The sequence below is a fragment of the Callithrix jacchus genome, chromosome 8 (genome assembly GCF_049354715.1).
Source record: "Callithrix jacchus isolate 240 chromosome 8, calJac240_pri, whole genome shotgun sequence".
NCBI lineage: Eukaryota > Metazoa > Chordata > Mammalia > Primates > Cebidae > Callithrix > Callithrix jacchus.
The window spans coordinates 41,473,878-41,492,453 of record NC_133509.1 but is presented as its reverse complement, the minus strand read 5'-3'; the positions used below and the strand labels follow the sequence as shown (position 1 = coordinate 41,492,453).

At 37.3% G+C, this 18,576-nt stretch overlaps 1 non-coding gene across 1 annotated transcript; it reads right to left on the bottom strand.

The window, feature by feature from the left end:
- Positions 1 to 16,578: 16,578 nt before the first annotated feature.
- On the bottom strand, positions 16,579 to 16,685 carry LOC118145302 (U6 spliceosomal RNA). Its single transcript, XR_004730427.1, has one exon. It is a non-coding gene; the product is annotated as a U6 spliceosomal RNA (small nuclear RNA).
- Positions 16,686 to 18,576: the final 1,891 nt, after the last annotated feature.

Sequence of the window (18,576 nt, the reverse complement as noted above, 5' to 3'; positions counted from 1 at the left end):
TAAGAAGCAAGGTTCCAATGTGCTGGCATTATGTGGTGTATGAAGAAATATTCCAAACATGCATTTCTCCCTGATCTGTTCTTCCTTTCATCTCTACTATTATCCTCAATAATCTTTCTTCTTACTTCACTTTAAAGACTGACAACATCAAATGCGAGCTTGGACAATTGAATATGCTCCTACACTTTGGATAGTGAGAAATCTGTTACACCATGTGGTTAAATCTGTTAAAACATGTTAGAGATTATTTGGCAATTCTCCCTTCAAAAAGGAAAGACTAATTCTCCTTCCCTTGAACACGGGTCAGCCTTAGAGACTTGCTTCTAAAAAATTATAAAGCAGCAATGGTGAGTGACCACCAGGCTAGGTCATAAAAGAAGTATGGCTTCTGCTTGACTCTTTTTGGATCATGTGCCTTTGGAACTACCTGAAGCTACCAAGCTGGAAACAGCACATAGAGATAGAGACAGAGATGCCTGAGGAGGCTGAGCTGTCCAGTCCGGTCCAGCCATTTGAGTTTTCCTAGCCCAGGCACCAGACATGGGAATGAGCAAGACTGCAGATGATCGAAGGCTTGGCTGCTGACTACAACCGCCTGAGAGACCTGGAGCCAGAACCTCCTTGCTGACCTACCAGTTGCTCACAAAGACATGAGAGATAATACGTTCATTTTCCAAGTCATTGTTTTGAAGTGGTTTGTTATGCAACAGAAGGTACATGGAAATATATCACATTTCCTCTTTTTCCTGACCGCCAAGAACTTCAGAGCCAAATCTGATACTTAGGCTAACTCTGCCAGCTCTCACGGCTATCATATTTGTTTCCTCCTTCTTTCTAAGTCCTGATTTTATTTTCTGTTTATCAACTTTATTATTTCTATGTTCTTTTTTGTAAGCTGCCTCAAATTCTTTTAGATAATAGATGAAGTATAAATAAATAATGACTTTCTGCCTCTCACCCATTTGCCTCTACAGTCTTATTTCTCAGGTCATTTTCTTTCATTCTTTTACTTTGTCTCAGAAAAAAATTAGTGTTCTATTTCTTTTATTTTCCCCAGAATCTTTAATCTCTTGCTACCTGTTTTCTTGCCATTTGATCTTAAGTAAGTACAAAGCTATTCTATCTTGAGAAAATCTTTACTTTTCTACCACTACCATGTTTCTTTTCATAGTCAATCTTTAGAGAATGCTTCTCTTCCATCTTATTGAAGCTCAAACTGATTTTTCACTTGTACATCAGGATGTGAAATGCAACAGCACCTACAAAGTAAGCATGTGGGTAAGACTGGTGTGTTCATTTGACGTGGAAGAATGTTAGTAGAGTACTTCTATTGTTACTCATTGAAAACAGTTCTTGGCCAATACTCAAAAACACCTCTTTAATTGTTGCGTGTATCTCCAGTGATCACTTTTTGCTCACTTACACTTTAGCAATTTGTAAAAGCATGTTTTTTTCCATTTTCAAATGTTGTTAATAACACTTGTTAGTAACACTGTTAATCTTTCACCCTATGGTCCAGTAGATTTTCTTTGCAAAACAAAAGCATGGTAATGACAGGAAAAGTGAAATTTCTTATTAAAATTTAATTATGTTTTGTGTAAAATAATGCAATAAATTCTCCCTTTTTGAGACTGTTGTCCTAATGTACTCGGAACTAAAGTCTCCTTACGTTTTACTATGACATTTCATCCACTAATTAGGGATGTTGGTTGGAGACAAGGGTTTGTTACTGAGTGGAGGAGGAGAATAGAATCCATGTCAAACTCAGTGCAGGTTCAGAAACATATTTTACAACCTCGATGGAAGTGGATGTGCTAAATTTCAACAAGAATTTAAAACCATATACTGGACATCTGACAAATGGCAATGGATTTCCTTTTTTTTTTTTTTTTTTTTTTTGAAGAGGAGTTTTGCTATTGTTACCTAGGCTGGAGTGCAATGGCGTGATCTCGGCTCACTGCAACCTCCACCTCTTGGGTTCAGGCAATTCTCCTGCCTCAGCCTCCCGAGTAGCTGGGATTACAGGTGTGCACCACCATGCCCAGTTAATTTTTTGTATTTTTAGTAGAGACAGGGTTTCACCATGTTGACCAGGATGGTCTCAATCTCTTGACCTCGTGATCCACCCGCCTTGTCCTCCCAAAGTGCTGGGATTACAGGTGCGAGCCACCATGCGCATTTCCTTTTACAACTGAACTTTGCAGATTCCATTCTCTGTCTAGATTTCTATCTCCCATTCTTCTTGCCCTAACCCCCTTCTTACTGGCATTTGTCTGATCACCAACTCAGTTCTTCACTGGGGTGGCAACCCTTCAGGAGGCCTTTCTGACCATCTACTCTGGGGGTAAGAGCCCTTTCTCTGCATTTCATTATGCTGCTATGACCACAATGTTGGACTTGCCTTCTATTTTCACTAAATTGCTTTCTTAGAGTGGAACCGTGATTTTTTTCTTTAAGATCATACCTTTTGCATCCCCAGCATGTAACGCAAACCTGGCTCATGAAACATTTACAATGTATGTTATATGTTGAATAAGAACTGTACTTTCATTCCTTTCTCAACTTTAAAACAGAACATTTTATACATTTGAAGGTAGGTTTGATTTTCTTTTTTCTTTTTTTTTTTGAAGTCAAAGTTTATTTGGATTAAGTGGGGGTAAGTAAAATGGCTGATCAAGCTTAATAAAAGCAATTTTGAGGTAACAAAATAACCACTAGCTCCCCCCACCAAAAAAAATTGCAATACAAAATCATAAGCCTGGTTTTTATGTGGTTTTTGAAACATTACTGAAAACCATTCCCAAAGAAGAATTTAGAGTAAGAGAAATGGTATTTGATGTGAATGAGAACATCACACCTTAACGAAGCTCTTTTGAGTGGGACAATTTTCCTTTGGCTATATGTGGAACAGTCACACTGAGAATTGGTTCTAGTGGAAAAAACAAATCCTAGAATAGAGCTGCAAGTTCTGTCTCCAGCTTTGACACTACAGCTGGGCATAAGATCTCGAGGGAAAGACCCACTCCTATTTCCTTCCTTCTGGACAAAGGGATGGATTAGCAGTGCTGCTTATTAGGGCATCCAGAGCTTATTAGCTCAAACATTGCAACAACCTGTATGATGGGCAGGAGAGCCACCAGTGGAGAATTACTGTCTGATGCTCTTTCAAGTTCCTTATCATTCCATCATCCTGCAAAAGAAGCAGAGGGCTTCTTAATTTGATCAGGTTTTAAAAAAATAATCCTCACTTATATTTGCTCCCATGAAATGTCTTAGGAGATTAAGCAATTTGGATTCCTTTTCTGAATGTGACTCCTTCTCATGCTTTGGTCCCCATTGTGGTATATGAAATTTCATCACTTGATTCTTCATCTGGGTAAAAACAATGGCATATTAAGACTCTTATACATGAACTCTTGTACATGCCCTAGGACCCAAAGAAACTCAAATTAATGTCTTAAGTGGAAATGGGCAGAGAAGAAAGGACTAATCAGCTTTTTTAATAGCCTAAAATTAGTAGGTTCTTGATAAGTCTCTGAAAATTATAATATTTTCCACTAAGAAGGACAGATAAAAGTAGTAAGTATCAGTTAGTGCATTAGCAAAAAAATGCCTTGATTCTCTGCTAAGGAATACAGAAAAGGTCAATACCTCTACCTTTTTCTGTGACATGTCATGGAGAATAAGTCAACAAAATAAAAAGAAAGAAAGAGCACTGAAGGAGTACAAAGAAAGAGATTGATTGGGGAGAAATATTTCCTAGACTTTCATATAATCAGTTTGAAAGTATCGAAGTATTTTAATCTATAAGACAGTAATAAAGTCTTTAGACCATTCATTGTCTCTTCTCCAACACCTCAAATATAATAGACCTTCACTAAATATTTGTTGAGTAAGTAATGAGGCTAACCATTTCTCAAATGTCATATGTGAATGTGCAATAGAACGAAATAACCCATCTGTATCACTGGTCTATCAGCACAGGCTAAAGTGACATATGGGGATATAACGTCCTCGCTAATGACATGGGATTTAGAAGGAGGAAAGCTAGGAACATCAGTGCTCTCAGGGAGGTAACAAGTTGAAGTGAGAGCCGGAATAAACAAACTGGCTGAGAGATCCCAAAGGCTAAGGTACCAGCTTCTTCCACTTGATGAGTTTGTCAACAGCCAGACCTGCTTGTAAATCATCTCTGGCACTCTGTGTTGATCAGGGAGATTTGAGCTTCTCATGAATATTATCTCAGGAGTCCTAAATCGACCACACAATGATGTATTTTAATAGATGTGAAAGCCTGTAAATCAATTGACTCCGCATAAACTTTGGAGTTAGGCAGTTGTAGGCTTAAAACCCGGAGGAGTGTATGTTTCTATGTTCCGTCCCCAAATTCAGGAGCAGAAGCATTGCATTGGAGGAAGCTAATAGCATAATTTCCAGGGTATAGTATACTTTGTTTGGTACCTTTTATTCTTGATAAAAATATTCAATATTTACAGTAGTCAGAGAAAACACAGAACTTCACTCAAGTTTTACACATATTATTTTTCTCATAATAAGACATATGTATTTGCAACTGCCATCATGATATATTGTTGCATTTTCATTGGCTTTTCTCACTTTGGGATATTAGTTGGTGATGGGACATGCCACACTGTAACCCAGGAAACCTTCAATCATTCCACTTCATCATCAACACCAAGCTATACCACTGTGCAATATTATAGTTGTAATGTCCTGAGCAAGTTAGTTTACCTCTGTGAGCCTCAGTTTCTTATCTTTAAATGGAGGACTACAGTAAAAAATAAAACTTAATAGGTGTTAATCTTACTGTAAACAATTTACACTGCAATATCTAATCTGTAACCTTCTTGGAAGGTAGGTACTATTACCATCACCATTTTATAGAAGAGGAAGGCTGGGGTCCTGAGAGATTAAATACCTCGCCCAAGGTAACACAGCTTTTAAGAGGAGTCGGTGGGATTCCAACCCAGACTGCATAGCTCTGGGGTGCAAGTCCTTAGACACTGTACTACAGACAGTGCTCATAAAGTAGGGAAGGCAGTGAGATGGTGTAATAGAGGCATTTAGCACAGAGCCTCAAACACAGGGAGTTTTTATAAATTGATGGTTAAGTTCAGTGGACCAAATTTCAACCCCTCAGGAAAAAATGACAGTGTAAAGGAAAGCACAAGGGCTTTGAAACTGAATGGCCCGGTGTTTAAAGCCCGGCACATTGACTCACTAGTTCTGTGATTTGGGGCCAGTTACTTATCCTTTTGAAACTCTCCTGTTTTCTTACCTTTGCAGTGGGATGATGCCAACCAGGTGCTCATCTGAGCTTTGACTGAGTGCGATGATTCTCTCCAGAGGAAATAAACTTTTTCCTGGCCTTCCAGATCTCTTGGCCTTCAGTGCAGGTCTCAGTGCTGCAGCCACCGCCCTGGTGCTCTCAGTAATGGAGTTGCCATAATGAACCTGAAAGGCTGAGAATCAAAAGGGAAGCTGGGGATCACTTGCCCACAGAGGAGGGTTCCAGTTCTTCCAGCTTCTCTCCTCATGGTATCTACTATCAATTGTCATTTGCTAATGTAAGTAATAGTAGATTATTGAGAATGCTAATTATTTTACATAATCTGTTATTAGCCTATTTTAATTAAATAAAACCTGTTACTCTAAAAAAAGAGTGAGTAAATTAGAGGTGATCTGAAGTATTTCTGAAGATGTAAACTTGAAAGCTGAAGGAAGTTTTATTATCCATGAAATGAGCTGGATTATTTAAGAAGAGAACGGCATGAAGATAGTCCAAAGGAATAACTGCTTAGGATGACAATTATGGTTCCTTCAAAATGATGACATCATGAAAAACTGTCAAAAACAGTGCAAAGTTCGAAGCAAATGATTTCAATGTCACATTCTTTCTCTTCTATGTAGGTATCTCTTCCTTTCATTAGATTAGTTAATATAATATAGAGGAAAGTTTGTTAAAGAAGCACTATCCAAATATAAGATGTTGTTGCCATCATAAATTGGAATTCAGTCTTAGTTCTAAATTGATTTTCTCAGGATAACAAATATAGGACTAGGATACTAACGATAGACTACTCTGCCCCTTAACCTTTTCTGGGATATTAGTATAATTAAGTTCTGGGAATTAACTTCCCTTCATGTCAGAGTGTGTTATAATCTAGAGCAGTTTTTCTTCTGGAAACTTCCATTTGCTGGTGATTAAGGATGCAATGTTGTAGTCATTTATATAGCCAGCTGAGAAGAATTCACAAGGAGACTGCAAAATCCAAACTGCATCTGGGTCATTTTTTCTGTAACATTGTCTCAGGTCATTATTCTGCTCTTGCACAGAGCATTTACAACATGGAAAATAACTAGGTTTACTACTGTTGTAGTAACAATTTCAAGTTGTTCAGTGTTCACCTTTTTTAAGACACAGAATTCTGTCATTAAAAAATACATTGACTTGTCTTTTCTCATTTTGCTCTCAATGTAGGCACTTCCAAAACATGAAGAAGAAATGTATTTGACCTTGAAATCAGGTGCTAGAAAAATAGCCTGTCTAAATGTTACTTTTCACCTAAAATATTATATTATAGGGCTGCTCAATGGCATGTCTATAATAAAGAACCTGCCATCATTTTTTTTAGCTCCTAGTTACACAGGCTTATAACTTCTTTGAAAGTCATTCCAAGGATCTTCAATTCCACTGCCAGTTCAGGAAAGAAAACACACACATACGCATACGCATACGCATACGCATACGCATACGCATACACATACACATACACATACACATACACATACACATACACATACACAGGTGGTTATCTATTCAGTTTTTATTTTTTAACCTACCTATCTTTCCAAATCCATTTTTATAAAAACATTAAGTCCTTGATTTGGGTAATGATTGAGAAGTTACTAGCATGATCTAAGTCTTAACGGAGATGATAGGGATTAGGATATAGTCCAGTGGTCACTGAGGCTGATATTTGAGCCCGCCTTTGTCACAATGAAATGCACAACCTTGAGGAAATCCCTTAACTTCTTAAGGCTTCTAATATCCCAGCTAAAACGTGCTGTTGGACTTGATAATGTTTACAATTATTTAATTTTCAGTTAGGACTTTAGTGGAATAGCATAAACATGGAAAGTCCTGGACTTTCCTCTCTGATGATTGATCCGAAAAACACATTTGCAGTCTCTTCAATTATTTGCTATTATCAGGTAATTATCAGAGTTTTCCTATTACATACTCTTTGTGCAGGGGATTAAAATCTAGTGAAAGAATGTATGTGAAATGTCAATAGGAAATGCTACATTCTTATTCCTCACTGATTTTAGTTTTAGTAGTAAACAACAGAAACCCACTCCAGAAGTTTTAGCAGAAAAGTCATTTATTTAAGTCTATTGTGAGCACTGCTAAGGACAACTTACAGTTCAGAACTGCTCTGTGGAAATGTGAATATCACTGCTTTTGGCACAGGAAGCAGAATTCTCACCACCACTGCTGGTGAGATAGGTAGTCTGGACCCTATCACTGGAGCCACTGCCGCAGATGCCTCTGAAGTACAGGTCTCTGCTGCCAATGAGGCTGAATCCTGCAAGCACCTACTATCTCGTATTGATGCTAATCTATAAGTGCATCTGATTTTAAGCCTAAGTCACGTACCTGAATCCTGGCTTCACAGTAAATTGGGAAAGATATTTCATGTTCTATCTTGGGGAGGTAGCAGTGGGTAAAGTGGGGAATTTTCCCCCACTACAAATAGTGTTCCAAGAGCCTGAGAAACCCCCAAAAAATCAATGTCCATTATAATCTTCTCATAGCAAATTTTAAGTAGCATGAACTTTATTTATACATTTTTATGTATAAATGTTAGATATTATTATTTTTGTAACTGTTTTATTTTAAATAATGTTAATTTAAGTAGCTGTATTGTTTTGCATTTGGATATTTTTTGGGTGTTTTTCCTCTGTATTTAAACAGACTCATCAAATATTTACTGATAATTTTTGAAATGCTCATACGTATCAAGTAATCCATCTATTCCATCGTGTTCCCCTCCAAAGATTATTCTGCATCCCTTTTTCCTGCTGTACAGACTGGGTACAATCTGGGCTTTGGGCACGTATCTCACATTGTGTTTTGCCGTCACTGCTTTCTCGTATTGATTCCCCTATTTCCATAATTCCTGAATGTCATGCTTTCCTTTTTCTTGGTTAATTTATTTGTTTACCTGAATTTATCCTCTGTGGCTTTCTAAAAATTGTGTATGAGAAGTTTACATTTTTGTTCTTACATTATAAAAATGTCTTATAACTGTGGTTAACTTGGCAGAATATACAATTCAAATCTGAAAATCATTTGTCCTCAAAACTGTGGAGGCCTTGATAACCTGTTTTCAAGTATTTCACATCGCTGCTGAAAAATCTAAGACAATTACACTTCTTATTCCTTTGCAGGTGACCTTTATTTTTTTCTCTGAAAGTTTTTAGAATCTGATTGTAACCCCTGGCATTCTATAAATTCATAATAGCATACACTTTTATTTTTGCTTAATAACAGTTCTTAATTTGTTTTATTTTTAATGATGTTACTTGAGAAAATAAAAATTGACAACTCATCTTCTTCACAATTTTATTCAGATCTATGAAATTTAAAGTTTCGTAACTATTTAGAGCCAGGATCTCTAACAAGCCTTTTGAGATCAGCTGGTCAGCTGGTGTCCTTTGTCTCAATGCCAGGATAGGTCTTTGTCAGTGAAAATTCATATACACTCATCATGCATGCCCTTACAGAGTTTTATAAATAAAGTGGAGAGATCCTTCCCTAAAACAAGGTGCCTTTCAGTAGGCATTATGTGTGCAGTTTCAGTGTTGGTCATTAGAAAAATGGCTTGTTCCTAGTCACCTAGCAGCAAGCCAGAATGCATGTGAGAAAGAGAGAGAGAGAGAGAGACAGACTCTATGTCCGTGTGTGTACCTCTGCAGAGACAGAATTAGTTTAGTAATTCCCATGTCTCACATGTGCATATTGCTTACAGTTTATAGATGCCCCCTTACTGATGAAAATAAGTATGTTTCTGAAGATTGTGTGATTTGTTTATAGTCACATAATATCAGGCTCACAATTCACATACCACAAATCTCTGCCTCTTTTTGTGAATTTCACGTAATTTCAGCTTTTAATAAAATGAAAGCTCTGCTTTCGAGAAGACTCGGGGATTATCTGCCAAGGCATAAACGTAAATAATTTCAAGCGCAAATGATTTCAAATAAATATTGTAAAGGTTACACAAAAGAGGCATCCCCATTTTTTTTCTATTGGTAAAACATCATTCTGATATGATATTTCTTAAAATGATTCTTGGCGTACTCAGGCACTGAAATGTTTTGCTTTCTTTTGGTAAGTTGTTACTACACTGGTAATAAACACATTCTAGTCTCTGCTTAGTTCTATTTAACACAGGGTTAATGGTTAAATGAAGGATCTTTTAGTGCCTAGCTTTTTTAAGTTTATCTCCAGCAAATTATGACTTTGTGGAGTTTGGTTCTATCAAAAATGGTAAATAGATACAGTCATGTAACCACTAATACAGTTCAGAGATAGGACAGTTTTATTATCCAAAATAATTATTCCATATCCAAGGCAACCACTAAAATATACAGTCGCAAACCTGGCTTGTTTCATTTAGCATAATGCACTTGTGATGTTTTCTTTGGTGAAGTGGTCGAATCTTTTGACAGTTTTAAAAATTCAGTTGTTAGTGTACTTATTGATAAGTTTGGAGTGTTCTTTTTGTATTCTGATAGAAGTCTTTACTAAATATATAATTAGCAAATAATTTCTTCCAATCTGTGGCTTTGCTTTTCTTTCCCTTAATAGTGTTCTTTATAAACCTGAAGTTCTTTGATAAAGTGCTATTTCCAATTTTTTTCTTTTGTGGATATTGCTTTTTGCCTAACTTCAAGTAACAAAGAATCTCTTCTATGTTTTCTTTTAGAAGATGGAAAGGTATATGTTTTACATTGAGATCTATCATCCATTTTGAGTAAACTTTAAGGTGCCAGGTATAGATTGAAATGTATTCATTCATTAATTCATTTAGTGTATGGATGACAATAGTTCTAGCACCATTTGTTGAAAAGACTATCCTTTCTCCATTCAATCACTTTAGCATCTTAAAAAGAAAAATCAGTTGACTCTACACTTGTGAGCCTGTTTTAGGATACTGTTTCACTTCACCGATGTGTACATCTGGACTTTTGCCACCACCTCAGTGTCCTGATTGCTGTAGCTTGATAGTACATTTTGAAATCACAGAGTGTTAGTTCTCTAAAATCATTATTTTTCAAAATTGTTGACTATTCCAGTTCCTTTCTTAGAATTTTAGAATAATTTCTTTGTAGCATTATTTTTAATTAACAGATGAAATTATAAGCATTTATCATGTATATGATGTTTTGAAATCCATAAATATTGTGGAATGGTTAACTTTAGCTAATTAACAAAAGCATTGCCTCACATAGTTATCAATTTTGTGATGAGAACATTTAACATCCACTCTTTACATTTTTCAAGAATGTATCAACATTAACTATAATCATCATCCTGTATAACATATTTCCTGTACTCATTCCTGTTATCTAACTGTAATTAGGTATCCTTTTGTCAGAGGTATTTGAAGCAGAGCAACTCCATCTTGAATAGGAACTGGGAAAATAAGGCTGGGCTTCATCCCCAGGTGGTTAAGACATTCTAAGTCACAGAATGAGATAGGAAGTTGGCACAAGGTACAGGTCATAAAGGCCTTGCTGATAAAACAGATTGTGGTAAAGATGCTGGCTAAAACCCACCAAAACCAAGATGGTGAGGAGAGTGACCTCTGGTTGTCCTCACTGTTCATTATATATACGCTAATCATAATGCATTATCATGCCAAAAGACACTCCCACTAGTGCCATGACAGTATACAAATGCCATGGCAATTTCTGGAAGTTACCATATATGGTCCAAAAGGGGGAGGAGCCTGCAGTTCTGGGAATTGCCCACCCCTTTCCAAGAAAACTCATGAATAATCTACCCTTGTTTGGTATATAATCAAGAAATAATTGTAAAAATAGCCAATCAGTTGCACTGGGGCTGCTCTGCCTATGGAGTGGCCATTCTTTATTCCTTTACTTTTTTTTAATAAACTTGCTTTCACTTTATCTATGGACTTGCCCACGTTCTTTCTTGTGTGAGGTCCAAGAACCCTCTCTTAGGGTCTGGATCAGGACCCCTTTCTGATAACACTTTGGCTAACGTCTCCCCAGGCATGCTCCACTCTAACCACTGTAGCCTGTAGAAACCACTGTTCTACTTTCTACTTCTAAGATATCAGCTTTTTTAGATTTCACATGAGTGAGATCATATGATATTTTTGTCTTTTTGTGGTAGACTTATTCTACTTAACATAATGTCCTCAGATTCTTCCCTGGTTTTACAAATGACAGAATTTCCTTATTTTTTTAGGGCTGAATAGTATTCCATTGTCTATGTCTATCACATTTTCTTTATCCATTCATCTGCTGATAGACACATAGGTTGATTACATATCTTAGCTATTGTGAATAGTGAAGCAATAAATATTGTAGTTCAGATATCTCTTTGACATACTGATTTCATTTTCTTTGGCTACATACTCAATAGTGAGATTGCTGGATGATATGGTAATTTTATTTCTAATTTTTTGAGGAAAGCTCACACTGTTTTCCTTAATGGCTACATGAATTTGCAGACTTATCAGCAGAGTGAAAGCGTTTCCTTCCTTCACATTCTTGCCAATACTTATGTCTGGTCTTTTTGGTAATAGCCATACTAACAGGAATGAGGTGAGATCTCATGTGGTTTTGATTTGCATTTCCCTGATGATTACTGATGTTAAGCATATTTTCAGATACTTCTTGGCCATTTGCCTGTCTTCTTTTGAGAAATGTCTACTCAGATTTTTTGCCAATGTTTCATTGTTTTTTTCTTACTATTAAGTTGTTTGAGTTCCTTATATATTTTGAATATTAACCCCTTACCAGATGTATAGTTTGCAAGTATTTTCTCCCATTCGGTAGACTGTCTCTTCATTATGTTGATTGAAATTTTTTTCCGCTCCCTGACTTGTCTGCTTCTTCCCTTTTTCTTTTCCATTTGGGCATCTTGCTCTGCCTCCTTTTCCTTTTCTAATTGATGTGTTTTGATCTCTTATTTTGGAAGTTTCCTACATAATTCTGGTGATCCTTTGCTTTTTATTGTAATGTAAATTTAAAGTACTACAATCTGAGTTGGCATTTCTTGTGTAAGGTATAGATCTGGCAAATCCTTCAGCATCATATGTGTACTCACCCATTTGCTTGAGAAACTTGCAAATGTTGTGCTTTTGAGGACTTTTTCTGGAATCATTCCATTTCTTCTGAGAAAATGTCTCCAGTATCCTGTACAGGGGCTATCTGCCTAGCCATAAGCATTCTTATAGCGGATGGCATTACAGCCCTGGGGTTCCTAGTCCACATTTAGACTCTGTCCTAATCTCCCTCTACTGGTTGGGCAGAACTTGGGGTCTTTCCATTCCTTTTGGTGGTGAAATGGTGTGAGGTTGGGCAGACAGGTAAACAAACTTAAGCTTTTTGTCATGGATAAAAACAGAACTCTGGGAAAGCATTAGAAGTGGATGAGAAATACCTTTTGCTGAGGGCTCAGAAGAGGCTGCAAATAATAATCATCACAACATCTGGGTTTTGAAGTAACCTCCAGACACACTGATTAATGAATGGGAGGCAGAGATGGACAAATAAAAGCATTTCCAAGAAGACGTATCTGTGTAAAACAAAGAAGGCTTGGAAAAGTATGGTCCATTTCTGAAGCATCAAGGGCTTCAATGCCATAACATTGGCAATTAATATATAAATTAGAACAGGGAATTAGCACTTTATCTAGTTCAAAGAAAAACAATTATTTTAAAGGCCTTTGCATTTCTAGTTCTAAATTTGAATATTACTTTATTTGCTTAGTTCAGTCTGTACTAGTTAATGTATTTCAATTGCATCACTTGCTACTTGTATTTAACAACACATCATTTAACATCTTTCGATCTCAATTGTCTCATCTGTAAAATGGAGCTGCCTGTATCATTCAGGGTTTTTAGTTGTGTGCAAGATAAAGCAACATGCTTATCTAAATAGAAAAGGATTTTGTGGAAGGATGTCAGATCTCTCCCAGGACATAGAAAACTAAGTTTGAATATTACACAATCCTGACAAAATCCAAAATCATACTGCAGAACTAGTACCATCATCACTGCCACCAGTTGGGCACAGACCCCGGGTCCTGCACCACTGACACTCTGCTAGTGTCCTCGGATGCAGCCACTAGACACATTGAGGCTTTGAAAACCAGATGTGGCTGTGGTGCTGCCATCTCCCTCACAAGAATGTGTTTTGTCTGGATCTGTGGGTCTGACTGGCAGAACCTAGAACCTGTGTTCATGCCCTGTGTATAAGGGAATGCCGAACAGTTAGCAATGGACCGTTTACAACTTCTTCAGGGAAAAATAGGCTCTGCCTTGTAAAGAGGGAGGTGCATTTCCAACCATAGAAAGCAGAAACAAAAACTGAATTGTCCATAAGAATGACCAATGCCCACATAGTTTAGGCTTACCAAAAGGTTTTTAGAAGATACAAGACATTATAGTACAAAAAACCTTGAAAACATCGGACATTATTAATACTGTTATCCCTAGCACCTTCTCATTAAAAAAGGTTCTTGAGTAAGTTCAGTATCATTTATTAATGTGCAACAAATTACCCTCAAAACGTAGTGGGGTATACTTAATAATAAAAAAACCTTTATAATTGCAGAGTATCTGTGCTACAGGGATTCAGGAATGGCTGAGCTGTGTGGTTCTGGTACAGTGTTTCTCATAAAGTTGCAGTCACGATACCAGCTGGACTGGCAGCCTGACGGAAGTTAGAGGATTTGTGTACAAGCTGGCACCTTCACAGGAGGAGGCCTTGGTTTCTTGATGGCTGTTGGAAATACACTTCTGTTCCTGAATGCATGGGCCTTTCCACAGAGCTGCTGGAGTGGCCTCCCCCAGCAAGAGGAAGTTACAATGTCATTTTACAATCTACTCATAGCTGTTCTCCAATATGTCTATCACATTCTTCTCCTTAGTCACTAAGTATAGTATAGTCTACAGAGGGAATTAAGGCTTCAATGGAGGGAGGAGTTTCAAATAATTTCTGGACATATACTAAACCATCACAAGTTATTATTATTTCACAGATTGGCTGAACTAATTACCTTAGGCATAATTTCTAGTCATTTTTGTGTCATAATATGTCAGAAGATCTTTCTGATTGAAATGACCACATCCCCTCCAAAGATATTTATTTGATCTGGCAAAAATCTTTCAGTGCTTAAAAGGAAGAGGGGTTCACACTGCATAACATCATATCAGCAAAGAAACATATCTCAATAATAAATTAAATATGTGTCTTTTTGTTCAGACACCTGAATCCTGCAGTATAGAGATTTAACAGATTATCAAGTAAGACATCATTGTCTGGCTATCCCTATTGATGTGGTGGGAGGAAAGGTAGGAGACAGTTTTTGTAAGTCAAGGCACTTTTCTGAGAACACAAAAGCATTCTAGGAACACAAACTTGAGTGTCTTCAGAGGCCAAGCACGTAGTATAGATGGGTGAAGACCATAGGGGGTGGTGAGGCCTATAACATTCAAATGGCAGCCGAAAACAATAGCAACAATACCAGGCCAACCAAACAAACCACCTTCCAGTGTCCAGTGCTGAGCTCTAAGCTCTAATTTGCTGTTCTTTGGGGAAAATAAAGATGTAAAGAACCAGCAAGTTAAGGGAATCCTTGTGGTTCCTTCTTTCTGTCTGCCCCTCTATCCTAAACTAAGGATTAACTGCATGTCTCAGTCCATCATCTAGAGAGAAAGACAGAGGGCATCGTCTTCATCCTCTTCCATCTGTTGCACTGAATGCACTCTTTCTGTCCAAGGTATTTGGTCTCATATGCATGTCCTCTGGGGGCACATGTTAGGAGCAGTGTGTTTCTTTAAATAGAATGTCATTCCAGGTTTATTATTAGGCCGGTTTTGATCATGCTGTGTTGAGGCTACCTGTGCTTCAACAGTATAGAAATTCATACACTAGAAACAAGGCCAAATAGGCACAATATTTACCAAAAACTCTCGGTAGTGTACGTGATGACATCAGTGTTTGGGTTTGAAATATTCAGGGTACTGTTAATTTTTCTGTTATTCAAGGGAGAAAAGGCCCTTTCAGAAACATTTAGAACCTCCAATTTAATATAACCCCACCTTGAATGGCAACTCTAAATGAGTTTTTAATAACCTCTTCTCAGCCCAAGGATTAAGACCAAGGAAAAATAAGGTTTTGTGGCACTTATAAACTATGTCAGTTTATAGCATTTCAAAATGCAGTTTGTTCAACAGTGTGATAAGATACAATTTTTCCTTCATTCAGTTTTTTATTCACTATTTACCAAGTCTTATCGAGCAAGGAGATAAGTTGGTGAGCAAACAGACATAGCACCTCATGGAGTTAATAGTCAATCTAGTACATCAAATTTGCAAACACTGGGAATATGTATATTTAATTCCAAGTTAAATATTTTCTCAGTGGAGAAACTGACTCTCACACATTGATGAAAGCATTTGCTCCAACTATTAAAAATTAACTTGAAAAGATATATGGAGAGGCATAAAAAATAGGGATACATTTTGACTTAATAATTCTGCTTCCTAACAAAATATTCAACACGGCATATTTTAATTAAAATTTGGAAACAAATGCCCAGCAAGTGAGAAGCAGGCATATTACAAAGCATCAATCTGATGGTCTAACAGCTATTAAAAAGCATGATTATGAAGACAATGTAGCAACAAGGAAAATTTATAATGTCATGCTTAAGGGAGAGGATATAAACCCTATCTGTGTAACATTACAAATACATAAATACTTTTTAAAAGAGGCAAGAAAGAAATACACTGAAAAAAGGATACTCAACTTTCTTTTAGATTGCTATGGTTTGGGATATCTATTTTTCCTTTTTTTTTCTCTCTATATATTTTAATGTATATATATTTAATCTTAGAAAACAAATATACTGAAAGTCCAGCCATTTTTTTAAAGAAAATTTATTATTTATTTCACTTTTAAAAATGAAATGCTGGCTGGGCGCGGTGGCTCACACCTATAATCCCAGCACTTTGGGAGGCTGAGGCGGGTGGATCACAAGGTCAAGAGATCAAGAACACCCTGGTCAACAAGGTGAAACCCCGTCTCTACTAAAAATACAAAAATTAGCTGGGCATGGTGATACGCGCCTGTAGTCCCAGCTACTCGGGAGGCTGAGGCAGGAGAATTGCTTGAACCTAGAAGCCGGAGGTTGCGGTGAGCCGAGATTGTGCCATTGCACTCCAGCCTGGGTAACAACAGCGAAACTCCGTCTCAAAAAATGAATAAACAAATAAATGAAATGAAATAAAAATGAAATAGTTCATACATTTGCACGTCAGCCTTGTTCAGGGGAGACGCCAGTGTTCTCTGCCTCGTTCCACGTTTACTGTGTGTGCTGTCGAAGCAAGCACAAAGTAAGCTCTTCTTAAATAAGTTAGGAAAATTATGAAATCTCATCTGAATGGGTGAGATATAAAATTGCCTATCATGTTGTTTTTACTTTAGAACTTTTAGAGCATTTTGTTATAATATCATATAATACAAGAAGAAGAAAATAAGAAATAAAATGAGGAAGGGACATACTATTACCACAACCAATATCCCTGTGTCAGGACCAGAAAAATACAAATAGCTTGATATACCATCAAGGGTCTTGTGTGCTGGAACTTTCAGAAAGGAAGCCTTGGAGGCCTCTATTTTATCCCATAAGCCAGGCATAGGAAAAGCCCTGAGTCCAGTCAAAGAAATAGCAATTCATGAGTCAGATATAAAATAAATGAGGTGTGCACATCATTCTGTCAGTTGCTTCCTACTGACTAACCGAGAGCACATAATTCTGCTTCTGAATTCATTAATTTTGGCAAAACGTTTTGTTGGTCTACCTAATTCAGCTTCTCTGTTTAACAGTCAGGAATGTGAGGCAAGTTCACGTTATGATTTTAGTGGAAATTTTTGCTTTGGGGAGGCCTCTTCATTTATAAATGATATTAAAAATTATATCCTACAATGTCAAATTAAATATATAGACTCAGGTAAGCAAAGACTTTCATTCTAAAAGAGTACAATTTCTCTCTCCTGCAAAGGAGAGAAAGTGACTTGCAAGAGAAGTGGGACTATTGCATTTTTTTTATTGTTATTTTTTTAAAATTTTTTATTGCATTTTAGGTTTTGGGGTACATGTGCAGAACGTGCAAGACAGCTGCATAGGTCCACACATGGCAGTGTGTTTTGCTTCCTTTCTCCCCTTCACCCATATTTGTCATTTTTTCCCCAGGCTATCCCTCCCCAGCTACCCCCCCACTGGCCCTCCCCTTTTCCCCCCAATAGACCCCAGTGTTTAGTACTCCCCTCCCTGAGTCCATGTGTTCTCATTTTTCATCACCCTCCTATGAATCTGGAGAACATCATTCTCAGCAAACGGACTATTGCATTTTGAAGGAAACTTTGACCCTGAGATATGCAAATCTCTGAAGGGTTAGGCAGTAAAAGATTTTTTCTCTCTACGAAAGAACAAACAATGCTGGAAAGAACAGGATGTCAAAAAGTGGAATGAGCCAGGATGAATAATCTTACAGTAGAAAATAGAAAATTCTACCCTATGATCCTGCTATTTTCAGGAGGGAATCTTAAGGAGGGGTTGTATGATGGCTCAAGCAAAAGGCAGGTCCAAGTTCAGGGGCCAGAGGAAAGAGAGAACACTAACTAAATTTGGGTCAATTCAAGGAAGCAGGTATTTTATCCACATTGGTCAGTGGGTGAAACAGTTCAGCTAATCATTAATGATGCAAAGAATGGAATGTGGAGCATCTATGTTCAGCTTTGTTATAAAAAAAACAAGGTTGGCATCAGCAAGTCTTATCTACGTCACATGGGAAAGGATGTTTCCTTGTATAAGCTGTTTTCTGGAACACTAAGGGGTGGGAGGGTTCCTTCAACCCTCCATGTTTTCCAGGATCACAGGACTTGGGTAAAGATCAACATGGTCAGTAACTATATTGGTGCAAAGACCAATACATTAAAATTATGTATTACAAGACTTTTTTGACTTAAATATTCTTTTTTTTCTTTTCTCTCTGCCCCCATTTTGTGGGCCCCCAAATTATCATGGATCCTAGGCACTGTGTCTAATGGGTAAGTCAGCCCTGATCTGAGACACAGAGAGATTGAGGATCTCTAAGACCACTAAGCCAGCTACCGCAGAGCTCAGAAGAGAGCAACCAGGTTTAGACTTCTTTCTACACTTGTGACTATGAAGACTATGGAGAAGGCTCTGCTCAAGAGGTGGCATGAAGTCTTGGGGAT